The following is an 18,231-nucleotide window of genomic DNA, read 5'->3' as shown; positions in this document are numbered from 1 at the left end:
TTTTTCCACCAGAGTAATGAACAACTTAGTCTGGTTAAATTGGAGCCCAATCCCATACTAATTAACTGTGCTTATGCAAGAATAGGCTCACAATATTGCCCAGGTAGGTTTGCAGGGGCAGCAATCTGTAAGATTACTGCTTGAATGGAAAAACATCTAACAGGATGTCGTTCTAGTATTTCTCAGTTCAATTGGAACAGACTCAAAAGATTTGCACATCCAACATGGTACCATCACAACAGCGTGGTAATTATCATTTACAACTTTAATTGCTTAATAAGCACAGCTATTAGTGAATGATATATGATTTCCTTGAACAAATGTTTAGCAGTATAAATCTAATAAGTCTGTTCAAAAGTCACAATGGATCCCTGTATTTATTAACTTGCAACTTTATTGTTGCTTCTGTAACAATTTGAACACTCTTGCACAGGTTAGAATGCTGGCACAACTTCACTTAACCTCATCATTGAAATGTTCCCAAACCAAAGGACTCACTTTCAAGGACTCTTGATTACACACTCTCAATATTTATTGCTTATTTGTTTTTAGTATTTCTTTCTTTTTTTATTTGTGCAGTTTGTAGTGAAACCCCTTTTTACTGGGGGTCTTTAGAGATGTGACTCATTAGCCCTTCGCTAACAGCCACAGGAATCAGCGGTGAGAAAACTACCTTTCTCAGGCCCCATACATCCAGGGTAGATATGACTTGGGTCCTGTGAGATTGGGATGTCTCACCCACCCGAACCTAGATTTGTGTGAATACTGTGTAACTTACTGCTCCCATGCAATCGCCCAGCAGTAAGAAGTAACAGACCGTACACTGCATACAATTATAAAGAAAGTATTTATGACTGTTAGCTTAACCAAAGTTATTAAAGGAAAGAAAGAAAAAAAAACAAAATGGCCCATCACAATTAAACAGTCAAATGTGCACAGGATGGAGCTCAAATCTTCTAAAAGCCATTGAGTCCGATGTTCTCAGGGAGCCAACTCCTATTCACCGAACCCTGGTAGAAGTCCCCTCTTGGGCTCCATCGAATCACACATTCCCACCAGATCAAATCCTACGACTGGTTCTCTCCAGCTTCTTCTCTCTCCCTGCAATTCCCGCTGAATAAAGACCTTGACCCACCTCAGTGTCCGTCACAGAACCTCTCTCCCAGCGTTCTCTGAAACCTTCTCCTAGTTCCACCATCCTGTTTGGATGACACAACATTCCTAAGCATCCCTTATCCTTAATAGTAACCCAGCCTACCAGCAGAATACACTGTTTCTACAGAAAACCACTACATGAAATACTCTACGACATTAACAGTAAAATCTTTACCAGGGCTTTACAGTGGTCTTCTATACCAAGGCTGAACGCTGAGGTTGGACAGTCTTGCATTGATTCTGTTATGTTTATTATTCTATAGATTTATTGAGAATGCCCACAAGAAAATGAATCTCAGCGTTGTATATGGTAACATATATGCACTTTGATAATAACTTCGCTTTGAGAGCTACCTCGTCAAGCGCTCATCATCCCATACCATGTGCCTCCGGAAGATTCTCCATATTTTCTGGCCAAGAAAGATCTCCAACCACACCCTACTCCTTCAGTATGATCAACTGAACATGGCCACAATCATAATGAGAAAATGTTGAAGATGGATTGGGCACACTATGAGAAGAGAGGCCAATTCTAGTATCAAGACACTTCATTGGACCCCTGAAGGGCAGAAAAACGTGGGAAACCAAAGATAACCTAATGCCGTACTGTACAGGCAGAAATGATGATACTGAAAGATACCTGAGTCACAGTAGAGAAGATTGCCAAGGACAGACAGAGATGGAAGACCTTCATCGCTGCCCCAATCGCCAGCTGCATAATAGACAGTAAATAAGTTCTATTTGCAACTATAAGGCATTTTTAAATTGATGCTTGGATCTCAGTTTCATATTGTGAGCTGACCACTTTTTGCCAAATTCTGCCTGAAATGAACTCAAAAGTAAAACACATCACAACATTTCTCATGCTTCCCATCACACTTCAAAGTTAAAGTGCTTTAACTTAATAATTTGTTGACTGAAGTGCCAGCGTTTCACATCACACTGAAAATGCTTGCATTTCAGTCAACAAATTATTAAGTTAAGCACATCAGCTTTGAAGCTCACTCCTTCTGTGACCCAACACTCATGGACCACATTCCGAAAAAAAACATACCGCAGGGAAATCTTTCTCCTATAACTCAGGAATAACCATCTGCCCTCAAAGTTAGACCTTATCCACAGAAGTACCACAGAAAACCCCTACATCCCGAACACACTACTGAGGGTTAGCCCAGTTCCAAATATGCAGCCAAACTTGAATGCACAAGCTTCTGCAGATGCTGGAAATTTAGAGTAACACTTAACTTCCAGTCATTTCTCCTCCTCCCTTTCTTTCTTTTCCATTTCCCATTCTGGTTCCTCTCTTACCCATTCTTTTCTCATCTGCCCATCACCTCCCTCTGATGCCCCTCCTCATTCTCTTTCTCCCATGATCCACTCTCCTCTCCTATCAGATTAATCCTTCTACAGCCTTTTCCCCCAGCACCTCCTAGCTACTCACTACATTTCCTCTTCCTCTAAGCACGAAGCACCTTCCCTTCACCGACTTCACCTATCACCTGCCAGCTTGTACTCCTTCCTCTCTCCCACCTTCTTATTCTGGCTTCTGCCCTCTTTCTTCCCCATCTTAATGAAGGGTCTCAGCCAGAAATGTTAATTGTTTATTTCTCCCTATTGATGCCATCTGAACTGAATGTCTCCAGTATTTTGTTATCGAATGTTAATACAAGTCCCCTATATTGAAAGATGGATCAAGTTCAAAGTATATTTATTATCAAAGTACATGTCACCATATGGAACCCTGAGATTAGTTTTCTTGTGGGCATTCACAACAAATACAAAACAGCACAATAGTTTCAATGAAAGATCACACATAACAAGACAAACAACTAATGTGCAGAAGACAACTCTGCAATTTCAAAAATAAAAATAAATAAATATTGAGAACCTGAGGTGAAATGTGCGCAGTTGCACACATCACTCATTCACACAAACATACATCTGCTCACTTCTACACACCACTATACAGATGTTCTAATACAAGTACTTCCACATATGCGTGCACCACTCCCCAACACAAACACAACGTAACATTAACAAAGCAACAGCTAGGACAGAATGAAACAACAGGGATCTGAAATCAACTTACAAATACCGGAGTGGGTTGACAGGACCTTGACAAGTAAGTCCATTCAACACCTGTAGTGCGCATCTGGTATATTGTGAACAGTTCCAGTCGCTCATTATTTGAAGCGTGTCGAAGCTTTGGAGAGGAAGCAGTAGTGGTTTACCAGGAGGTTGCCTGGATTAGAGGACGTGCTACAACGAGAGCTCAGGATACACTTCGGTGCTTTCTCTGGATTGGCAGAAGCTGAAGGGAAATCTCATAGATGTAAGCTGAAGGGAAATTTCATATGATAGGTGTAAGATTATGAGAGGCATAGACAGAGTAGACCAGGCATGGGCAAACTACAGCCCGCGGGCCATATGCGGCCCGTTAAGCTTTTTAATCCGGCCCGCAGAACTTGATGAAATTATATTAATAAACCTTGTTAACGTTTTTTCCCCGCAATTCTGGCGTTTTCCCAATAGATGACGCACTGTATATACATTTGTGGCGACCCATTTCCTGGCACATCCGAACCGGCTCACAATTAGCCAGCGTTCCGGCTAAGGGAGATAGCCTGCGGGGATTTGCGAGCACAGAGCTTTGGAGCCTCTGCGCAGGGGGGGCAGGTTGAGGGAGGCTTAAAAGTGAGGCTGGGGATTTCGAATAGAGTTTTTTTCTTCGACTGCAGTTACCGAGTCCATGTCGTAATTTTAGCGCTGCATGTAGCACACCGCTACACATTGACCTTTGTTGAGGTGCAGCGTATTACTCCACATTTGCGCTTTACTCTTTGTTCGGCTCGACCTATTTGTGTGAACAGGCGTTCAGCGTCATGAACATTGACAAAGCCAGCCACAGATCCAAGTTAACTGACCAACACCTCAGATCCATCCTGAGAATCGCCACAACAAAACTAAATCCAGACTTTGATGCGCTGGCTAAAAAGGGAGACCAACAACACTGTTCCCACTGAAATTAAAAATAAGTTTCTTCGTTGTGTTATGTAAAAAATGCATTTGAAAATATTTTTTTCAATAAGCCTTACATGTTACATGTCATTTCTGTTAAGTGATGGACATGAGTAGTGCGCAGGTGCACGTACGTTTTCAAAATAAAAAAATGCGCTCCAGATCAAATAACGCACTCCGCATACTGGCTGGTCGTTGTTGAGTTTTGGCACAGGGGACAATTGAATAAGAAGGAGCCGGACAAGTAGACCTGCATCTCCTACCGTCTTTGAAATAAAGACAGTCAGGAGGAGAGGGATGATGACAATATCTTGAAGGATAACAGAATTTTCAGTGCTTTAAAATAATAACTGTTACTATTAAAAAAAGCTGTATTTTATTCATTTAATTTTCAGTGTTTTAAAAGTCATTTCAATAAATAGCTAAATACCATGGGACTTCAAAGACAGATATTTTGTTCATTTTCAATTGAAATTAAAGCACATGTTTTCTACCTATCCCATGATATTTTATTTTCTCTTATGAGGTGTATTACCAAAACACTCCGTCCATCTGCTCCTGGTCCGGCCCCCCTGTCAAATTTTAGAACCCTTTGTGGCCCACAAGTCAAAAAGTTTGCCCACCCCTGGAGTAGACAGACAATATCTTTGTCCAGGGGTTGAAATATCTAATACCAGATGACATGCATTTAAGGCGAGAAGAGAGTCATTTCAAAGGAGATGGGAGGGGCAAGTGCTTTTTTTACACACAGAGAGTGCTGGGTGCCTGCAATGCACTGACTGGGGAGGCAGTAGAGGCAGAAACATTAGGGACTTTTAAGAGATGTTTAGATAGGCACATGAATGTGAGGAAAATGGAAAGATATGAACATTGTGTAGGCAGGAGAGACTAGTTCAGTTAGCCACTTGATTACTAATTGAATTGGTTTGATACAACACTGTGGTCCTGAGGGTATGTTCCTATGTCTTATGCTCGGGCTCACACTGAAGCGCATGCAGGATCATCATGCTTTCCACCTTTTGGAGATGGAGCTATGTAAACATAACCTGATTTGATTTTTGCTTGCTGATGCTGTTTAACTACTTATTTTCCCCCTTTCAGAAGTATCTGTTAACACCCTCTTCCACGTTGGGGACTGAAGAGCCGCCTTCTGACGCACCACAGAGTTCAGCAGCAACCGATCAGCAAACCCGTCCAAAGCAAAAGCGTTGCTGTGCAACTGCATTGGGTAAACAAGGGCACTGGTCATAGCTACTGCACTTAGAACTGATAACAAAAGAAAAACAGCAGTAGGATTATCTTTGCACCGGTGCACAATGTGCAGTCTGACACGTTAGTCAATTACAGAGCACACAGGAACACAGAACGTCACAGCACAGTACAGGCACTTCAGCCCACAACGCTGTGCTAACCCTTTAATCAACTTTAAGATCAATCTAACCCTTCCTTCCCATATAGCCCTCCATTTTTCTTTCATCCATGTGCTTCTTAAATAGCCCTAATGTATCTGCCTCATCTACCAACCCTGGCAGGGTGTTCCACTCATCCTCTACTCTCTGAGTAAAACCAAAGACATCCTTCCCCCATCACCTTAGCATTATGCCTCTTCATATTAGCCACTTCCACTCTGGCAAGAAGTCCCTCTTATCATCTGGTACACCTCTATCAAATCACCTCTCATTCTCCTTTGCTCCAAAGAGAAAAGCCCTAGCTTGCTCAACCTTTCCTCATAAGACACACTCACTAATCCAGGCATCATCCTGGTAAAACTCCTCTGCACCTCCCTAAAGCTTCCACGTCCTTCCAATAATGAGACAACCAAAACTGAACACACTATTCCAAGTGTGATCTAACCAGGGCTTTTAAGAGCTCCAATATTACCTCACTGCTCTGGAACACAATCCCTCAGCTAATAAAGGCCAATAGACCATAAGCATTCTGAACTACCGTATTAACTTCGCAGCCATTTTGAGGGATCTATGGATGAGGACCCCAAGATCTCTCTGTACCTCCACTCTGCTAAAAATCCTGCCATTAACTCTATATTCTGCTTTCAGTTTTGATCTTCCAAATTGAACCACTTCATTCTTTTCCTGAACTCGATCTCCTAGTTACCAGCCTGGCTCTACATCTATCAATATCCCATTGTAACTTACAGCCATCATCTATACAATTCTACCAACCACATCATCTGTAAATTCACTAATTTCCTCCCTTCCAGTTCCCCATCCAAGTCATTTATATAAATCACCAAGAGCCAGAGTTCCAGAACAGATCCCTGTGGAACACCACCGGTCACCCAAGTTATCCACAACTCACACACACGCAGTACTGTGCAAAGGTCTTAGGCACATATATACAGATAGTACTGGAGCACTGTGAGACAGGTGGCAGAGCAGTGCCAAGGTGGGGGGTGGCATGGGTGCAGACATACCCAGTCCTGAGACACCAGGCAAGGTTACTTGATTCCAAACAATTGGCTTATTGATTACAGTATGTCACTCTGGAGCTTCACACTCCCTCCCATCTCCTTTCCCCTTTTCCCAACCATGACTCCCCATTCCCTACCCCCTTCCCACTCTCAGTCCACAATAGAGACTCATATCAGAATCAGCTTTATCATCACTCAAATATAACATGAATTTTTTTTTGTGGCAGTACAGTACAATACACTAAATTACTACAGTACTGTGCACAATTAAACAATAACACACCCTCAATCTGTGAAAGCTCTGGGTTAATCAGTCACATTAATTTAACAGTAAAGAAATGACTGATAAATGGACAGAATCAGATGTCTGAGAAGGGAAGCCACACATTTATTCTACTTTGAACTGGTTAGCAATTAAAAAGGAATAGATATTAGATGTCTTATGAGAAATTCAGTGCAGAACAGACCCTTCCAGCCCAGAAAGACACACTGCCCAGCAAACCAACTCTGTAACCCTAGCCTAATCTCAGGACAATTTACAATGAACAATGAATTGACTAACCAGTACATCTTTGGACTGTTGGAGGAAACCTGAGCACACAGAGGAAACTCACATGGTTCACGAGGAGAATGTACAAACTATTTACAAATGGCAACAGAATTGAATTCAGAGTTCAAAACTTCAGAACACACTGAGCTGTAATATTGTTGCATTAATCACTATGCTACTGTGGTATCCCACTGAACTAAGGTGGATAACTCAGCACACCGATGAAATATACTGTACCCCAGGATTTTATAGGAAACAAAAGAGCACTGACAGAGATTTTTAAGTCTTTACTACCCACAGGTGGCTGGAGGGCAGCAAATACTGCACCTTTATTTAAGGAGGGAAGTGGAAGAAGCTAAATAAATACTGTGCAAACCTCTGAGTCTATCATCATTAGTAGGGAGAGCACTGGATAATATTATGAAGGACAGGATTAACACTTGGGAAGGCAGAGTATTGGAGACACCACACTCAAGGTTCAGGAACATTTATTACCTCTCAACCATCAGGCTCCTGAACCAGAGGGAATAACTTCACTCATCCCAACACTGAACTGACTCCACGACCTATGCACTCACTTTTAAGGACTTTACTACTCATGTTCTTGATATTTAATGCTTATTTATTTATTATTACTTTTTTGCACTTACCCAGTCTGTTGTCCTTTGCACATTATCTACTTTGAACTTTGATTACACTTGAGAGAGTGCAAAAGGACATTACAGACAGACAGACATACTCTATTGATCCCGAGGGAAATTGGGTTTCCTTACAGTTGGGATCGACTGTGTCAGCTTCAAGAAGAAACTGGATAGACTACAGATTCAGATTTATTTGTCACATGTAAATCAAAACATGCAGGGAAATAGACCATGGGATGTGCTGGGGGTAGCCCACAAGTGGCACCAACATACCATACCCACAGTGCTCAACAGAACAACACAGAACACAACAAAACAGAAAATAGCACAGGTCTTGTTGCTTTTCTTTGGTGGAATCAAACTGAGATGTACAAAATTAATTATGGGCACAGTAAGGGTTGAGAGTCCCATCCATATGCCAAAGGTCTCTTAAACCAGAGGGCACTGGCTTACAATAAGGGGGCAAGAGGTTAAAGAAAACTTGATAAAGTATTTTCACAAAGAGGATGGCTGGAATCTGGAATATACTGCCCAAAGGGAGGTGGGGAGGCAGAGTCCCTATCAAAATGAAAGAATACGCAGGAAGAGAATTAGGCCTTTTGGTCCATCAAGTTTGCTGCACCAATCACGGCTGATTGACTAATGTATACCCTTACTAATCAAAACAAATCAATCTCCATTTTAAATATACCCAGTGACTTGGCCTCCACAGCCATCCGTGGAAATGAATTCCAGACTCCCCACCTCTAGCTAAAGAAATTCCTCCCCAGCTGATCTAAAGGGACATGCTTTTATTCTGAGGTTGTGCACTCTGGTCCTGGACTCCCCCACTATAAGGTAACATCCTCTCCACGACCACTCCATCTCAACCTTTCAATATTCAGTACGTCTCATTGAGATACTGTGCTCATTCCTCTGAATGCCAGTGGGTGCAGGCTCAAGAGCATTCAAATACTCCTCATACATTAACCCTTTCGTTCCTAGGATCATTCTCGTGAATCTCCTCTCCAATCCCAGCACTTTCTTAGATAAAGGGCCCAAAATTGCTCAAAATTCTCAAAGAATGGTCTGCCATTAGAAAGCCTGAGCATTATATCCTTTAGTATTTAGATATTTTCATGGTTAGGTGCAGAATGCAATGGACCAAGAGCTGCAAAAATAGAATTACCAAAGGTGGGTACTTAATAGTTGTTACATGCATTATGGATCAAAAGGTCGGCTTGTTCACTGTATGATTTATCAGCCCAGTTCCGGGAAGCAGATATAATCACATTCACTCACTGTATTTGCATATCTAATCAAGCTTGTCATTCAACCATACATGAAACAGCATTACTCTGGGGCCAAGAAGCAAAACACAGTACCAACAGTCATACACAGAAGACACACACAACACATATAATTATGAAAGCAGTAAACATAGTCACACAAATAAACAGTAATATAGCCCAAGTCCCTGAATATCACACCTTATAGATTGATGGCACATGGGCCGTTGTCAGCAAGAACAAGTCCAATTATTACACTCTGGTGCAGCTGCAGACGAACGCAATCCAGGTTGTCTTCCACTGAGCGAACACTTGAGAGCAGCACCAACGGAAGGGGAGATCCCCCGACCCAGCATGGAGGCCACGCCACACTGCTTCAGGTGTCTCCCCTCCTGGGCAGCTGCAACAGGTGACCCACGGCATGAGGGCCTGGTCCATGCTACAACCATATAGAATATTTTAGAGTTCCTGTGTGAAGCAGGACAGCTTCACCATACTGTCGGAGCTCTGTAGCCTCACCTGTCTAACCTTACACCAATTGTCCACTCATTATTATAAAAAGAAAATAAATTTCAGCTTATGATGAACTCAAAACTATTTCATTCAAAGAAAAGTATGATGTGGTACCTTCCATTACCACCACCGAACATCTTTTGGAACAAGGCATCTCAGGCCATGCAAAGGCAATGCATATCGTACATGAAGACATTCCTATCAGGATCTGTGCAACCTATCCACTTGCATGAGAAACAACAGTGATCTGAAGTAAATTGAGAGACCACTTTGTTGAGCACCATTGCTCCATCCAGAAAAAGCCAGATTTCCCCAGTGGCCAACCATTTTAATTCCAACCCTATTCCCATTCCAACATGTTGCCTTTTCTGTCAATATAAGACCACTCTTAGAGTGGAGGTGCAGCATCTTACATTCCATCTGCGTAGCCTCCAATCTGATGGCATGAACATCAATTTCTCCTTCCAGTAATTCTTTTCCCTCCCGTTCTTCTATTCCCCACTCTGGCCTCTTACCTCTTCTCCTCATCAGTCTCATCTCTTCTCTAATAATCCACTCTTCTCTCCTATCAGATTCTTTCTTCTCCAGCCCTTTATCTTTCCCACCAATCTATCACCTTCTAGCTTGTCCTCCTTCCCCTCCCCCAACTTTTTATTCTAGCATCTTTCCCCCTTCCTTTCCAGTAATGATGAAGGATCTTGGCCAAAAATGTCCACTTCTTTTCCTTTCCATAGATGCTGTCTGACCTGCTGAGTGCCTCCAGCGTTTTGTGTATGTTGACCACATCCCAAGTTTCTGAAACAGGCTGGGTGAAACTTCCTCATGCTCAGCCACCTCTTCAAAGGCAAAATAAGTGGCATCACGTACAAAGGGTCATAAAGAGAGCTTTTGGCACATTGGCCTTCATAAATCAGAGTTCTGGAGTTGGGATGCTATTGAAGTTGTGCAAGATGTAGGTGAGGCCAAACTTGGGAGTACTGTGTGCAGTACTGATCACCTACCTGCAGGAAAGATATCAATAAGACGGAAGAAGTGCAGAGAAAATTCTTGAGTATATTTCCAGGACTTGAAGTCCTGCGTTACAGGGAAAGGTTGAATAGGTTAGGACTTTATTTCCTGGAGCATAGGGAAATGAAGGGAAATTTGATCAAGGTATTCAAAATAATGAGGGGTAGAGAAAGGATAAATGCAAACAGGCAAGACTACAACTGTAAGTCATAGATTAAGGGTGAAAAGTGAAATATTTAAGGGGAAACCTGTGGTGGAACATCTTCACTCAGAGGGTGGTAAGAGCGTGGAATGAGCTCATGATTAGCAGATTAACAGATTAGCTCATGAATACTATATCCCTAATTCCACTTTTGCACAATGTATTTCTTTTGTAACTGATAGTATTTTTGTCTTGGACTGTACTGCTGCTATAAAACAACAAATTTCATGACATGTGTCAATGAAATGCCATGATCACTCTTCCTGATACAGCAATGGAATAAGCCTTGTCCTTCCAGCCCTTCAAGGCACTCCATCCAGCAATCCCAATTTAACACTAACCGAATCACAGGACAATCTACAATGACCAATTAACCTACCCAGGATGTCTTTGGACTGTGGGAGGAAACCAGAGGACCGAGGGAAAATTCACACATCCCACAGGAAGGACGTACATTTAAGACTCTGAACTGTAATAATGTCACGTCTACCATGGCGCCCAAATGTACCTATGTACAGACACTCCTGTACCTAGCATCACTTTATGGACATGTATAAAAGCTATCTTATATATTATATTTGTTGTGTTTTCTTTATTATTGTGTTATATCATTTTTTTTGCGCTACATCAGATCTAGAGCAATAATTATTTCGTTCTCCTTTACACTTGTGTATTGGAATTGACATTAAACAATCTTGAATCAACTCATCTGTCATCTAATTCCACAGGATACATAACAGAAGATCAGCCATATAGTGCAAGGTTATCTTCGTTAGCACAACAAACAATCATTTTTACCCTTTGGTACAAAAGGGCACCATGAACATTCCTAGTGATATAAAACAGTGACATTCAATCCCTTGCAACTCTCAGCTTTGCTCAACACCACCAAAAGGCTCTCAAGAAACTGCATCTATACAATCACCCCAAACCAAAGGGACTTTAGAGAACAGGAAGTAAAGATTAGCTTTATTTATCACATGTACTTTGAAACATCAAAACATTCAATGAAATGTGTTTTTTGCATCAATGACCAACGCAGTCTAAGAATGTGCTGGGGGCAGCCCACATGTTTCACTTGCTTCTGGCACCAGCATAGCATGCCCACGACTCACTAACCCTAACCCAAACACCTTTGGAATGTGGCAGTATATCTGAGCATTCAGAAAACCCACACAGTCACAGGAGAGAACATATAAACTCTTTACAGAACATGTCAGAAATCGAACCACAATCAGTGACTGCTGGTGCTGTAAATCGACTATGCCAATTATTACACTGCCGTGTTATCCTATTCCAACTCAATAATCTGTGACACAGTTAATGTTACACATAATAGCATCACAGCAGTGACTGTTTATTGCTCTCCATAGATGCTGACTGACTTACTGAGTTCCCCAGCAACTTAGATTCCAAATTCTGTTTTTCATCTCTATCTTTTGAAACTTGTCCTTCCATTCCAATCCTCCTTTTAACATCTTGAAGATTAAAGATTAGCTTTATTTGTCACCTGTACATCAAAACATATAATGTCACCCTTGGTGCCAAATCAAATAAGGATGATGCCGGGACAGCCCTGAAATGTCGCCACACTTCCAGTGCCAGTGACACATAACTACAAGTTATCAACCCTAACTCATACGCCTTGCAACCCACAGCTTCACTCAACTCCGTCAAAAAGCTTTCAAGAAATTGCATCTATACAATCACCTCAAACCAAAGGAACTTTAGAGAAGAGCAAGTAGAGATTAGCTTTATTTATCACATATACATCAAACATACAGTGAAATGTGTCGTTTGCATCGACGACCAACAGTCCGAGGATGTGATGGGGGCAGCCCTAAGCGCCAATATTGCACGTATGCAATTTACAAACCCCAATCCATAGATCTTTAGAATGTGGAAGGAAACCCACACAAGCATGGGGAGAATGTACAAACTCCTTACAGAGAGCAGCGGGCATCAAACCCAACCTTACAGCTGGTGCACTAAAACAATTCGCAACCATGCCACCTACTTAAATTTGTACACCTTTCCTGACCTCAATATTTTGCGCAGACATATTACAACCCAATTCAGTAATTCTATCACAGTTACAGTATAGGAAACATGGGAAACAAGCTCACACCAAAACTGCAACAATTATTAAGTAACCGGCTTCCTGTGATGACTTAGATCATGTTTATCAAGCTGGAATGGGATCACTGCCCTGTCTAAGCTGAAAAGAGTTAAGATTTCAGCGTGTCATACAGTAGTCCTGTGAAACATGTGACATTGATTGCCGAGCAGCCAGTAAGCTGAAATACCATGATGGTGTAATAGGCCAGGCATTCTGACTAAGGTTGGTTGTAGCCCGGTGTCCTGTGGCGAGAGCTTCAAACACCAGTGACTGGAAAATGCTCCTTTGTGTTCTCCTTTTCACTGAGCAGCAGTGAATTGCGTGGCGATTTCGACAAAGCAACATTCTGCGCAGTTTGAAATAGAGCCACACGCCGTGGCCAAAACTTTCTTTATTTTCTACTACCTAGAAGATAGGAACAGGTAGAGGAAGCTTCAGCTGACACAGAAGTAAGCCAACTTCCTATATTTCTGCAACAGCATATACATGTGGTAAGATACACAAACTATGGTTTAAGGAAACTTTTAGTGTTTACACCTGACAGGGCACACAAAACAGTGGCTGCTTCCTGCCAATACTCTAAGAGTTTTCCAACCTCCACAAGGTCTCCCAATGTTTAAAACAATTTATCAACAGAACCTCTCTTGTACTATCCGCTGCTCACACACCACTGTAACAAAGAATGCTCACCTACTTACAATTTCATGTATGGCTCCTTTTACAACTAGATAAAGGGGTGGGGGAGAAATACGTTGGGGAGAGATCCTTGTCGCTCCCTTCCCCACCCTGGAGTCCACGACTGGAATGAAAAGGGCCAAATACGCTCTGGAAATGGTTGTCCGAACAGACCTGTAACAGTGCCACTTTTCAGTACGAGCAGCTGTCAGGTCAACATGATCACCCCACCCCCTTCAGCAACACCCTCCCCTCCCCCAGCAGGCCAGCTGGCTAAAAACTCACAGAAATAACACACGGACTTCCTTCCTCCTGATGTCTGTACATCATGGATCGAAAAAGAAATCAAAACTTCAGGCACAACAGAAAGCAGGAGCCCTCTGCTCTTTCTCAGTTGCTCTCCATTCCTGCTTGATCCAGACTGTCAAAGAAAGCTTTCCTGGAATGAGTTCTTGTCTGTGTGTGACCCAGTTCTCAACGGCAAAGGAAGCCCAAGAGCTGAGATGCAGAAGAAAAACAATAAAATTCAGCCCTTTAAAACACTCAGCAACATTCACCTCTATGCAGCAGCACGGGAAAGCCTTCTCCTCACTTGCTGATATCCAGGCATTGGAAAAATCCACAAATTACCAACGACTGGCACAAAACCAGATTGTAAATCTACCTGTTGGCTGATCTAATTCTGACTTGTGTTTCTTTCTGGAATGTTCTAAGTGGGTTTTAAATTTAAAATAAGACCCATTTTCAGTAAACGAAGCTGAACAGCTGGGGTGCTGGAGTTTGTCTCCTGTCTCCATAATCTCCAAACTCCCACTGAGCCCCCCTCCCCTCTGAAGCTGCAGACATTATCGTTCGCACTCGAGAACCCTGCCCTGACAAGCAGCCAGTTTTACCACGCGACTCGAAACCTCATCCATTGCACTAGAGGCTTGTGGGAATCAGTGTTTTGTAGCTAACATGAGATCATTTTTAAAGTAAGCTTCCAGAAACACACAAATATGGCTTCTAATCCTGTTTAAAACATCACATATTTAGCATGCTTCAGAGTTCAGATAACATGCTCAGTAGTAACATAATTAACAAACAGGGTGCAAGATATTGGTGGAGGTCATCGCTTTTCTGTGTATCTTTCTACCACTGTTGGTTTACTAACATGCCAGCTCTGATGCTGCACATGAGCCAATGTTTTCCGCAGCAAGATCATTGTGTCCCACTAGGATGGCACCTTATTAGGGCAGGAAGCTGGGGGGGGGGGGGGGAGAGGAGGAAGGTCGAAATGGGATCTGAGAAATGTAGTGGCCCTTAGGAGTCCTTGAAGAAGACTGGCTTTAGTCCTCTGTGGCTAACATTCATGGAAGGTTTAGGGGAAAATGTTTTGCTTTTTATTAGACTGTGCTTTCTAAGAAGTGTGTGAATTAATTTACACAGCGGACAGAGCGACTGGTGTTTTGGATCTCGGGGGCGTACAGCTTGGGAGGATAAAAATAAAGTGTGAGGGGAGTTGAAGCCCAAAGCAGGTAAGCCTGGTGCTGGAGGAACTTTAGGTATTGCAGAGAGAAGTAGAGATCAGGAGGCAGGGAATGGTAGAAATGAAACTTGACAGTAGGGACACTTTAGGAAGTTTTAAGAGGGCAATTACAATTCAAAGGCTGAGGGCAGAGGAAATTGGACAGCTCAAGGCTACAGAGCAGGACAGCTTGGAAAGCAGTGGGATTTGAGGGTGAAGGAGAATGGGACAGAAGCTGGGTGGCACAAGTTGGGGTGGGGGGGGTGGGAGGGCAGCCTGGTCACGGGAGCAGGACAATTCAGCAAAGGTAAGGATAACGGAGGGGCAGGGGCAGCGATGTGAGTTCGTTGTCGGATTTGCAGGAGATGATATCGGTAATGGTATGAGGTTGGGTTGCAGTCAGTTCAGGTGGGTCAGAAAGTCATGGGTAGCTTGGGGGCGGCAGAGGGGGATGGGAGAATTGAGGAGGCAGATCAGAGACAAGGAAAGAGAGGGAAGCAGAGAGAGGGGTTAGAGATCTCAAAGCAACGAGTGGATAGAAATCGGGGAGGCAAGGAAGGACGGAGGAGTTAAGAGATCAAAAGGAGGAAAGGAGGAAACGAGGTCAGAGGACCGGAGTGGTCAGATCGTTGTGAAGCCTCACGTTGCCGAATGATCGAGCCAGGTTTACCCGTCAAGGACAAGCAGGTGGACGGAAGGGGGCGGGCGAGTGTACAGTAGTGGCAGGTAGACCCGGGATAGGGACCCCCCCCCCGCCCCGCTAGCCCCGACCTTACCTTGGCGGGAGGCAGGAGCGCCGAGCGGTGCCGCGGGCCCGGTCCCGGCGCCGATCTGGATCCGGCCGCCGCCGCACCGTGGAGCCGCAGCCGCAGCCGGAGCCGGAGCCGAGCCCGCGCCATGCTCCCTCAGCCCGCTGCCGCCATCGCACGGCCACGGCCGGGTTCCGGCTGACGGAAGGGAGAGCGGGAGCAGCAGTGGCGCCACCCAGCCTGGACCGGCCCCCGGGCCTCAGCCGCACCGCCCGCTCGGCCGCCCCATAGCCGAGGGCGGCGGCAGTGGCTGCGTGGAGATCCGCGGGCGCTCAGGGGTTGTCGGCGCAGCTCCAGCACCACAACAACATCAACATGTCCGGCCGCAGCCCGAGCCCGTCTGAGAATGCGCACTGCGCCTGCGCTCCAGGCCAGGGGCGGGGCCCGCATGGGTAGTGGGCGGGGCCACAGGGAGGTCGAAGGCGGGGCCTACAGGTGAGAAGGGTGTGGCCATCTTGAGAAAGAGGCGTGGTCAACTGGAAAGCATGAGGGAGACGGAGCCGGATCTGGAGGTATAACGGGGTCAGCGCAGGGTTGGTCGGGAGGGTCTGTGGGCACGGCCGGCGGATCGAGGACGTGAACAATGAGAAATAGGGGCCACGGCCAGCGGGGAATTGGCTGAGGGTAGGGGCGTGGCCAGAGTGATACCGGGCCGTGGGAGGGGCTAAATTGGGGGCGTGGTATGAGCAGTATCCGGGGCGTGGTCAGCGTGAGATTGGGGATCTGGCCAGCGGGAGACAGGCTGTCTGTGTCCGGGAGTGTCCAGCGGGAGACAGGCTGTCTGTGTCCGGGAGTGTCCAGCGGGAGGCAGGCTGTCTGTGTCCGGGAGTGTCCAGCGGGAGACAGGCTGTCTGTGTCGGGGAATGTCCAGCGCGAGACAGGCTGTCTGTGTCCGGGAGTGTCCAGCGGGAGGCAGGCTGTCTGTGTCCGAGAGTGGCCAGCGGGAGGCAGGCTGTCTGTGTCCGAGAGTGGCCAGCGGGAGGCAGGCTCTCTGTGTCCGAGAGTGGCCAGCGGGAGACAGGCTGTCTGTGTCCGGGAGTGTCCAGCGGGAGACAGGCTGTCTGTGTCCGGGAGTGTCCAGCGGGAGGCAGGCTGTCTGTGTCCGGGAGTGTCCAGCGGGAGGCAGGCTGTCTGTGTCCGAGAGTGGCCAGCGGGAGACAGGCTGTCTGTGTCCGGGAGTGGCCAGCGGGAGACAGGCTGTCTGTGTCCGGGAGTGTCCAGCGGGAGACAGGCTGTCTGTGTCCGGGAGTGTCCAGCGGGAGGCAGGCTGTCTGTGTCCGGGAGTGTCCAGCGGGAGACAGGCTGTCTGTGTCGGGGAATGTCCAGCGCGAGACAGGCTGTCTGTGTCCGGGAGTGTCCAGCGGGAGGCAGGCTGTCTGTGTCCGAGAGTGGCCAGCGGGAGGCAGGCTGTCTGTGTCCGGGAGTGTCCAGCGGGAGGCAGGCTGTCTGTGTCCAGCGGGAGGCAGGCTGTCTGTGTCCAGCGGGAGGCAGGCTGTCTGTGTCCGGGAGTGTCCAGCGGGAGGCAGGCTGTCTGTGTCCGGGAGTGTCCAGCGGGAGGCAGGCTGTCTGTGTCCGGGAGTGTCCAGCGGGAGGCAGGCTGTCTGTGTCGGGAAATGTCCAGCGGGAGGCAGGCTGTCTGTGTCCGGGAGTGTCCAGCGGGAGGCAGGCTGTCTGTGTCCAGAAGTGTCCAGCGGGAGGCAGGCTGTCTGTGTCCGGGAGTGTCCAGCGGGAGGCAGGCTGTCTGTGTCCGGGAGTGTCCAGCGGGAGGCAGGCTGTCTGTGTCGGGAAATGTCCAGCGGGAGGCAGGCTGTCTGTGTCCGGGAGTGTCCAGCGGGAGGCAGGCTGTCTGTGTCCAGAAGTGTCCAGCGGGAGGCAGGCTGTCTGTGTCCGAGAGTGGCCAGCGGGAGACAGGCTGTCTGTGTCCGGGAGTGTCCAGCGGGAGACAGGCTGTCTGTGTCCGGGAGTGTCCAGCGGGAGGCAGGCTGGCAGTGTCCGGGAGTGTCCAGCGGGAGATCGCGGTGGGGCCAGCGGGAGGCAGGCTGGCAGTGTCCGGGAGTGTCCAGCGGGAGATCGCGGTGGGGCCAGCGGGAGGCAGGCTGGCAGTGTCCGGGAGTGTCCAGCGGGAGATCGCGGTGGGGCCAGCGGGAGGCAGGCTGGCAGTGTCCGGGAGTGTCCAGCGGGAGATCGCGGTGGGGCCAGCGGGATATTGGCAGACAGGATTTGTGGGCATGGACATAAGGGAGGTTGAGGCCGCGGCCAGTCGGGTAACTGAGTAACTCATACAAAATGCTGGAGGAACTCAGCATCGGGACATACTGAAGGGTCTTAGCCCGAA

At 46.2% G+C, this 18,231-nt stretch overlaps 1 protein-coding gene across 4 annotated transcripts in view; it reads right to left on the bottom strand.

The window, feature by feature from the left end:
* The window catches only part of hipk3a (homeodomain interacting protein kinase 3a), a 231,524-nt gene extending 215,275 nt beyond the window's left edge, over window positions 1–16,249 (bottom strand). For 2 of the 4 annotated variants that reach the window (XM_059976150.1, XM_059976154.1), the window contains exons 1-2: window positions 15,864–16,249; window positions 13,866–14,078 (exon numbers count right to left, since the gene is read on the bottom strand). The gene's annotated coding sequence lies outside the window, so the exon portion shown is untranslated. The remainder of the gene's footprint in view (window positions 1–13,865; window positions 14,079–15,863) is intronic. The other 2 variants (XM_059976151.1, XM_059976153.1) reach the window with 1 other exon arrangement.
* Window positions 16,250–18,231: the final 1,982 nt, after the last annotated feature.

The sequence above is a fragment of the Hypanus sabinus genome, chromosome 7, assembly GCF_030144855.1.
Source record: "Hypanus sabinus isolate sHypSab1 chromosome 7, sHypSab1.hap1, whole genome shotgun sequence".
Taxonomy (NCBI): domain Eukaryota; kingdom Metazoa; phylum Chordata; class Chondrichthyes; order Myliobatiformes; family Dasyatidae; genus Hypanus; species Hypanus sabinus.
Note: the sequence above shows the minus strand (reverse complement) of the source record. Positions and strands in the feature narration are given on the sequence as shown.